At 47.6% G+C, this 9601-nt stretch overlaps 1 long non-coding RNA gene across 2 annotated transcripts in view; it reads right to left on the bottom strand.

Annotated features, from left to right (window-relative positions):
* Nucleotides 1-353: 353 nt before the first annotated feature.
* Nucleotides 354-9601, bottom strand: part of LOC310667934 — a 33037-nt gene continuing 23789 nt past the window's right edge. The window contains exons 2-4 of one of the 2 annotated variants that reach the window (XR_014506448.1): nt 4933-5128; nt 4521-4717; nt 354-852 (exon numbers count right to left, since the gene is read on the bottom strand). This is a non-coding gene — a long non-coding RNA (uncharacterized lncRNA). The remainder of the gene's footprint in view (nt 853-4520; nt 4718-4932; nt 5129-9601) is intronic. The other variant, XR_014506449.1, reaches the window with a different exon arrangement.

Raw genomic sequence — 9601 nt, 5'->3', positions numbered from 1 at the left:
AGATCAGCCTCCCAGTCCCTGACCTGTTCTGGAAGAGACTGGCTTATAAACCAGCACTCACCCCAGTACCAATTCAGGGCAAGGCTGTAGGCCACAATCCAGCATGTCATTCTGGATCCCAGTGAAATAAACTCTGGGCTGGATTGTAGCCATGATGTACAGAAACACTTGGACAGTAGCTGAATCTGAAGCTGGTTTGAAGGGCAGAAGATAGCAGTGGCGTAGCGTGGGGGGTGCAGGGGGGGCCGGCCGCACTGGGCGCAACATCTGGGGGTTAGGATTAGGGGGCGCAAATCCACGGGTTACTTGCCTTGCCCCGGGTGCTGACAACCCACGCTACGCCACTGGAAGATACGCCTGGTGAGTATAGGCAGTGAAGACAGCTTCACTAAATAGGAGCTGGGAGGGGAAGGGTTGCGGAAACGGGGGAAGCAAATCAGGTAATGCATATCAGGTGAAGACACCCCCTTCTTCCCTCTGGTTAGTAAAGCAACGGGGGGAAAGCAAATTGAAATACAGCAAGGGGAAATTACCTCTCTGCATTTTAAGCAACTAATGTGTATGTACATACCCAAAATTCAGCAGTAGAGAGCATTCTCTGCATCCATGTCTTGCATACATTCTCTCTCTCTCTCTCTCTCTCTCTCTCTCTCTCTCTCTCTCTCACACACACACACACACACACCTCAAATGAGGCCACCAGGGGTTATTTGTTTTGGAGGGCCAACCACAAAAGTAAGAATTCTGATGTGCAAATATCCCTGTGTGTCTTCTGAACCAGTGGATCGATTCCTGGAAACTCCGGATGGTGTGCTGGTGATGTAGACTTTGGAAAGAATCAAGGATCTGCATCTGGATGTATAAATTTACACAGAGAAAATTAATAACGTTGTACTGGAGCAAACCCAACACTTTTCTCTTTTCATTAATGCAACAGAGCATAAGGTTTGCCAGTGATCCCTTAAGTCATAGAAGAACCCATTATATTAAGACTAGGATTCACTAAGCAGGCCATGGACCATAATCTTGAGCCACAAGTAGGTCCATTGCTTTAAAGGTGACACCCCTGTAGGTCCTAGGAAGCATCTCATACTCTGCACACCTTCAAAAGCCTATGCAGATCAGATATCTGTAAAGGTAAAGGGACCCCTGACCATTAGGTCCAGTCGTGGCTGACTCTGGGGTTGCAGTGCTCATCTCGCATTATTGGCCAAGGGAGCCGGCGTACAGCTTCCCGGTCATGTGGCCAGCATGACTAAGCCTCTTCTAGTGAACCAAAGCAGCGCACAGAAACACCGTTTACCTTCCCGCTGGAGCGGTACCTATTTATCTACTTGCACTTTAACATCCTTTCGAACTGCTAGGTTGGCAGGAGCAGGGACCGAGCAACGGGAGCTCACCCCGTCGCAGGGATTTGAACCGCCGACCTTCTGATCAGCAAGTCCTAGGCTCTGTGGTTTAACCCACAGCGTCACCCGCGTCCCAGATATCTGTAAGTGGTAATAATAACCCCTTTTCTCACTTTTCCCCAGTTCTTTCTCCATCATAGGAAGACGGCATTAATATTGGCTTTGCGAGACCTCCCACTGCTTCAGAGCTAAGCAATTCTGGAGGCACCTATGAAGGCACCTTCATTCATTGTCTGAAGATGCTAAAGAGCCCTGGAGAACAGGCAGAAATGGGAAGAAGGTGGAATGGGCAAAGGAGATTTTGCCCATCTACTTTGACTAAGGGCTTGTCCACATTTCTGCTTGTCCTGTGCCTAGAAAGCACAGGTTGGAGCAGTTTTCCCCTTGCCCTGCTCCTTTGTGCTAAATCGGAGCAAACATCAATCCAGAGAAAAGCCCAAATTGCCATTTCCCCCCAGTTAAATTCAGGAAAAATCACACTTAAGTAGCAGGACATGAAGAAATGTAGATAAGCCCTAACACGTCACTCCCTGGCTCGAAGCTCTGATAACCCGTAAGCGACCTCTTCACTGATCATTTTGTTTCTAGATTCATAGACTTGGAATGGTTCTTGACAATTGTCTCTAATCTGACCCTCTGCTTGATACAGGGGGAAGGAATTCAACGTTAAGTGGACACAGTACAACAGATGCAGCCCAGACAACGCAGAACAGCGTGAAACTATTACTTCTCGTGACCTGGACACTATGCATTTGCATACATTGGCTAGGACTGATGGGAGTTGTAGTCCAATTCACCAGGAGCACATCAGATTGGTGAAAGCTGCCCTGGTGCAAAAAATAAATAAATCCATTTTAACAAATCCTAACATTTTGCAGTTAGGAAAGTGATTGGGAAATGCATTGAAAAGGACAGAGTGGATGAGTGGTTAATGGGAACACCCCTCAAGCAAGTCAAGATGACTCCTCGGTGAATGTTCATTGTTGTATAACCACTCCATAAACAAATCAGAATTAAGAAAGACAGGGTTTAATCTAACCTCTGCCTTAGCATTCTGCAAGCAAATCAGGATAAACAGGTCATAAAGCCAGATGGTGCTCCAGAACATCTAAGGCCTTTGGGGAACAGGGGCCAGTGGGCTAGCAAGGAAAATGGATACTCTGTCTGCTCTCATACTTCTTACTGTTGTTCATAGCAGTGTCATTCTTTCGAGATTCCATAATATTAACCAGAAAATAAATGGGTTCCACGCTGCAGTCTTTACACCAATGGCTTACACCATTCTGCGATGAGAATCTGTCCCCATTGGAAGCACTTAATAATAAATCTCGCGCCAAACATATGGCCCATCACGATTGTTCAGTCATTAACTGCCCTCGTAGCTGGACACAATTTCTGCTAATGAAGCACTAATAAATGAGTGTGCTGATTGTTTTACCTGTTACTGCCACTATTATGAAAATGAAAAGGCCCTAGTGATTTTGAGAGTGAATTTGTACATCAGGTAAAAGTTGTTGCGATAGAAAGAGCTCAGGCTTGGGCAAAGCTGAAGGGTGTTTTGCACCACTGAGCCGCAGAACGGGGCGTGCTTTCTTCACCACGTGGGCCCTATCCATTCCAGAGTGCAACTAGAAGCACCCAGCATTTCTGCAAAGACATCTGTAATTCTCTTCTCGTTTGGCAGATGACCATTTACACGAGGAATGTGGAAATAAAAGATCGCTGTCTGGTTCAGTGTTGTTCAGGCAAAAATTAAAAGATAAAATTGCTTGCATGTATGGGGATAATAGGGACGCGGGTGGCGCTTTGGGTTAAACCACAGAGCCTAGGACTTGCCGATCAGAAGGTTGGCAGTTCGAATCCCCGTGGTGGGGTGAGCTCCAGTTGCTCGGTCCCTGCTCCTGCCCACCTAGCAGTTTGAAAGCACGTCAAAGTGCAAGTAGATAAATAGGTACCGCTCCAGCAGGAAGGTAAACGGCGTTTCCGTGCGCTGCTCTGGTTCGCCAGAAGTAGCTTAGTCATGCTGGCCACATGACCCGGAAGCTGTACGCCGGCTCCCTCGGCCAATAAAGCGAGATGAGCGCCGCAACCCCTGAGTCGGCCACGACTGGACCTAATGGTCAGGAATCCCTTTACCTTTACCTTTATGGGAATAATAGATGGGCAGCAGTAGCTTGACCCTAACAACAACAACAAAATGGCAAACTGGAGCAGAGCTGGCCAAAGACCTTTTTGGTGCAAGAGGCAGAAACCTCAAATTTCTCCTCTCCTGTTAATGAACCTGGGCTCACAATCTGCCAGAGAGTTCTCCTGTGCCAGCCCCACTGAAATGAAGAGGGGCTGTGCAAGAATCTGTTCTTATTTATTTCCATGGGCTTTGCTGAGGGGAAAAACAACAACTCCGTGGGTCAGAACTGCCTGGCTCTCACACAGCTGTCTTTCAAGCTAGTGATGCCCTTGATTTGGATTGTTATGGAAAGCCGGCTCATGTTCTTCCTGGATCCCTGGTCCCATGGGACTTCTGTGGTCCCATAAGAGAAGAGAAGGTATGTGAAGAGAGTTGGGGAGGTGCGGTATTTTTTACAGCAGCAGTTTGGGGTGGTAGCCGCAATGGTGGTGGCATCTGCAGTGCTGCTGCGAGGCGAGGTTCTCATTCTGCATAGCCAGCTCTGGGAAGGACTTGATGCGGCCTTCTCTATTTACAGATGTTTAGAAGCCTCAGATTGAAGCAACGCAAAGGCTGTTTGCAGACCAGCAGATGTTTTTTTGAGGAAAGAAAAGGGACAGATTCTTATCTCGGCCACGTTTTGGATCAATGCAGGTCAGGCATCCCCCTTAACATCCTGCCTCGTTTCTGGCCGGGTCTTGATACACGACCTGGGGGTGGGTGCAGGAATGAAGCAGGCCTTTACGCGCGCATGTGTGTGTGTGTGTACACACACACACACACACACACACACTTCAGTGAACAGCCACAGATTGGGGGGGAGCAAGGGGGGTTAGAACTGGAAGCAGATGGTCACTTTGGCAGGGCGCCGGAAAAAAGAATCTGTTCCATACATCGCACACAGCAGTCTCGGCAGAGGCCTCTGCCAGGAAAAACAGAATTACCTCTCTGATTACAGCAAGCGGGCGCAAGCGCTCTTCCTGTAACACTGGGCTTTGTGAGCCAGCCAGGCCAAATATGGGCTGCTTTGGTGTGTTTTTTTTAAAGTGCAAAATAAAGCAATAGTGCTGCACAGCTCAGGCATGGCCTGTAGAAGAGAGGTGGTTTTTTTCTTGCCCTCAGCTTCAGTACAGACCCTTTTCTAAAAAAGAAAAAGAGAAAGTTTCAGTACAAAGGGGTGAGCGTGATCCGTCGTCGCCCCTCTTCCCTTTGCTTTAGTGCTACCCCCCCCCCACATACTTTTGTCCTTGGAGCAACAAGTTCCAATTTTCAAAAATAAAAATCTCTCTCAATCAAAGAACACTTGATGTTACAAAAATACATCCAAGAGATTATTTATTATTAAATCCAGCTAACCACCATTTATGTGGGGCTTTGGGTCTGGCTTTGGAATGGAAAGTTCCTTTGTTGCTCTGATGGATGACCTATTCCGAGAGCGAGTCACGGAGAGTGTGCTTCTGTTGGTTCTTTTGCACTTCTCAGCACATGGTATCCTTCTGCATAGTCTCTCTGGGTTGGGTTCTAGAGCCACAGTGCTGCAGTGGTTCAGCTCCTGCAAAGAAGGCCAATTTTAGAAAGTGGTGCGGAGTTACCTCCTTGCAGTTAGGCTATGCAGTTCCTCAGGGAACTGCAGGTTCTAACCCCTGCTATTTAATACCGTATTTTTCTGTGTATAAGACGAGGGGTTTTTATTATTAAGAAATGTTAAAAATTGGGGGTCATCTTATACACGGATAGTGCAGAGGGGGGACAGGTGATTGGCGGCGGCTGGAGGCAAGCAGGCAGATGATTGGTGGCTTCGTCGATGCGTGCGATTGGCAGTGGCGGTCAGCTCAACACTCTGCACATCCCCCCCCCCCAGAAAAGCTTAACAACTTTGGGCAATCTCCCCCCATTTCCTTAATTTGGAGTCCCAAAAAATAGGGGTCATCTTATACACTGAAAAATACGGTATCTATAGGAAAAGACTGGGAGAGATTAACCAGAGATGTAGACTTGACTGTCACCAATATGCAGATGGTACCCAACTCCATCCCTCAATTAAATACAATCGTGTAATGACTGTATATGAGATGTATTTGTACAGTCATACCTTGGAAGCCGAACACCTTGGGAGTCGAACGTTTTGGCTCCTGAACGCCGCAAACTCGGAAGTGAGTGTTCCGGTTTGCGAACGTTCTTTGGAAGCTGAACGTCTGAAGCTGCTTATGTGGCTTCCGATTGTGTGCTGGAAGTTCCTGCAACCTATCAAAAGCCGTGCCTTGGTTGTCGAACATTTTCGGAAGTCAAACGGACTTCCAGAACAGATTCTGTTCAACAACCAAGGTACGACTGTATTGCTAAAGGGGTTTGGGAAATTGCATGGACACTAAGAAGAGCTCTCTGAGTACCTGATGGGTTGATAATTAACTGTGCATGTGTCTCTGCTATCTCTCACGTTGTATCTAACCTAGATCACATGACATTCAGTTGCAAATCTCCATATTGGGTGTGTGAGCTGCTCTTTGTCTCTCAAGCCAAGAAGACAAAGGTGCGCATACATGTGTCCCCGGAGAAAACCACCTCGGCCTGGAATGCAGGCTAATGAACGTAGTGGGAGATACAGCTCTGATTATCATACTTCACATTGGTAATACGATGTACAACTGGGAGTCGCCATGGATTCCCCATTTCTACAAAAAGGCCTTATGTGTCTTCCATCAGAAAAAAAGATATTGAAGAAGAAGAGTTTGGATTTGATATTCCGCTTTATCACTACGCGAAGGATACTCAAAGAGGCTAACATTCTCCTTTCCCTTCCTCTCCCACAACAAACACTCTGTGAGGTGAGTGGGGCTGAGAGACTTCAAAGAAGTGTGACTAGCCCAAGGTCACCCAGCAGCTGCATGTGGAAGAGCGGGGGAAGTGAACCCGGTTCACCAGATTATGAGTCTACTGCTCTTAACCACTACACCACCGTGGACATTGAGTGAGGCCAGAGGCGCCAGCTTCTCCAGAATTGAGGGGGCCTGGCCCCCTTAAAAAAAAAAGATTGGGAGCCATTGTGCCTCAGCCACCAGGAGCCAGCACCCTTGAGTGAGGCTCAGCCCTTGCTTAATACAACTGAGCAGCTTCGCTAGGGGAGGGTGGCTCTGCCAGACAAGAGACCCAAGTAGGCTCTATGCTATCATACCCTCCAAGTGTCCCTATTTTCCAGGGATAATTCGGGAATTATGAACCCTCCCCCTCCCACTGACTTCTGATTTGATACTGGAACGTCCCCATTTGCCCTGCCAGTGCTGCCGCTGCCGAGCTCAGGGACAATGATGAGCCGGCGCTTGTCCCAGGCAGCAGCAGTGAAGGACCATCCTATTGCCTCTCTCTAGTCTCTCCATGGCCGCTGCTGCAGGCCTGCTCCCTTCGGCAGCTCATAGCGCTTGCTGGAGAGCAGGAGACGAGGGAAAAGAGGTTGCCACCACCAAGGGACAGTCAGAAGGCAGGGCTGCCCTGGGCAGGATGAAAGGCGGAGCAGAGCGGAGTGCAAGGAGTCATTTATTATTTATTTATTTATTTATTTATTTATTTATTTATTTAACTGTGTGTCTTGCCCCTTTATAAAATTTGTGTGTGTGTGTTTTTCTTTTCGTAAATCAGAATTAAGGGGTCCTCTCAGGACAGTGGAGGTCATATGTGTTGTGTCCCATTGGTGTGTAGTGTTTAGTGGCGATCGCCCTTCTTCTGATAGGAAATGCTTGGGGTGGGGGGCAAGAAATGGGGGTCGAGGAGGGTCAGTTGTTTGGGAGTGAGAAATGACCCTTCTTTTTCATCTGAGGGATGTTGGTGGGGGGTTATGCGCTATCACAAGTGGTCCTCCCTGGAGTTCCAGCCAGTTTGGGATATGTTTGTCTGGCAGGACATTAGGATTTACTTTTCTGGAACACTTTGCTTCCAGACATTTTGGAGGGCGATATAATCAGAGACACTTTTGTACTCCCTTGATCGTGAGTTGATGTTTAGGGAGTTGTCCTGAGCAGGACCCAGCAGCTGAGAAGGAGGAGAAAGGAAATACCGTATTTTTTGCTCTATAAGACTCACTTTTTCCCTCCAAAAAAGCAAGGAGAAATGTGTGTGCGTCTTATGGAGCGAATGCAGGCTGCGCAGCTATCCCAGAAGCCAGAACAGCAAGAGGGATTGCTGCTTTCACTGCGCAGCGATCCCTCTTGCTGTTCTGGCTTCTGAGATTCAGAATATTTTTTTTCTTGTTTTCCTCCTCCAAAAATTAGGTGCGTCTTGTGGTCTGGTGCGTCTTATAGAGCGAAAAATACGGTATGTTAAGGATGTGAACAGGGCTGTCTTACCCATAGGCACTAGGGGTAAGGGGCACCCTGGCGCCGGACTCTCAGGGGCACCAGGCCGAGAATCCGGGGCCTGAGAGTTGAGTCCAGGGAACAGCCTGCCCGTTGGCTCCATGCCGTGAGCTTGGGGGTAACCGAGCCCACGAGATGCTGAGGCGGCCAGCTTGCTCCGCCCTCCTGAGCGCCTGGGACTGCAACCCAGCGCCGCATATGTTTAAGACAGCCCTGGATGTGAATGAATTTTATGAATAAAGGTCTCCTTAAGCATTATTTGAATCCATTCTTCACGAACAAAGGGGGAAATACAGAACCCCCTTTTGAGTATCTTCCTTGAAGGATCTAACTAAACTACTGCCAAACAGGTAGCATTATATCTGAATGTTGCAAAACCACTTAGACCTGCTGCGATTGTTAGCTACTAACTTGTCAGCTTTGTTCTCCTGAGGCTGTGGGTTTCTATTTATTTTTTAATACTGTACTTTTTTTAATGGCTGGTTGGCCATAATAAATATTTTGTTTATATTGATGGGTCTGAAATGGGACTATATTCGAACAAGCCATCTGGAAATTACTTTCGTTTATTAATTTGCAAGCAACTTGCATCATACAACGAAATTTCGGTTCCAAGGGTTACGTGTATACACGGAATTACACAGGACCAAAATTACCTTTGGAGCCACCTTGCAGATAGCTAGCCTGCCATCTATAAGGCAGCCCATAATGGGGAGAATCAGAAGTGGCAGGAAGCTGGAAGCCCCAAATGGACCTGGCATGAAAATAGCTTTAAATATCTTGGCCTTTCTTCCTAGACCAGTCCTACTTCAGCGTCTGTGCAGAGTGCAATGGCTGTGGGAATGGTGGGGTGGTTCTTGTGAGATCTTGCGGGAAGTTGGATTTCCCGGTGGGATCTCATAAGAGCATCCACACCATTCCCAGATCCACTACGCCACTGGCTTAAGGTGCCCTGCACTCAAGGTGCTCCACGTGGGATTTGCCCAGGGAAAAAGGCTGAGAGAGTAAGCTCTTTTTTGTGCCAGATTTACTTGGGGTTTCCACCTTGCACCCACCCCTAATCCTTGCCCTCGCTAGCCTGCCTTCAGCCGCTGTGGCTGAAATCACATCAGACTCTCCAAGTGTCCCTATTTTCCAGGGGCAGTCCCAGATTTACAGAAGTTTCTTATTTGATCCCGGAATGTCCCGCTTTTCCTTAGGATGTCCCGATTTTCATATTTGGGATATGGAGTTCTGCGACCCCCGAGCCAAGGAGATAAGTACAGTGGCGTAGCGTGGGGGGTGCAGGGGGGGCCGACTGCACCTGGCGCAACATCTGGGGGTAGGGTTAGGGGGCGCAAATCCATGGGTTAGGGGGCGCAAATCCACGAGTTAGGGGACGCAAATTACTTGCCTTGCCCCGGGTGCTGACAACCCACGCTACACCACTGGATAAGTAACTAGACAACCTTTAGAAGAGACCTGAAGGCAGTCCTGTATAGGGAAGTTTTTAAATATTTAATGTTTTATTATGTTTTTCTATTTGTTGAAAGGTGCCCAGAGTCAGGTGGGCAGGGCATTATTATTATTATTATTATTATTATTATTATTATTATTATTTACATCCCTATTTTCATCAGAGAAATGTTGGTGTGTATGTCACATACAGTCAATGCACATAAAATACAAGTTTGCTGTAC

This window comes from Podarcis tiliguerta (assembly GCF_965153285.1).
Source record: "Podarcis tiliguerta genome assembly, chromosome: 17".
Taxonomy (NCBI): Eukaryota; Metazoa; Chordata; class Lepidosauria; order Squamata; family Lacertidae; genus Podarcis; species Podarcis tiliguerta.
This window is presented reverse-complemented; position numbering and strand designations above follow the sequence as displayed.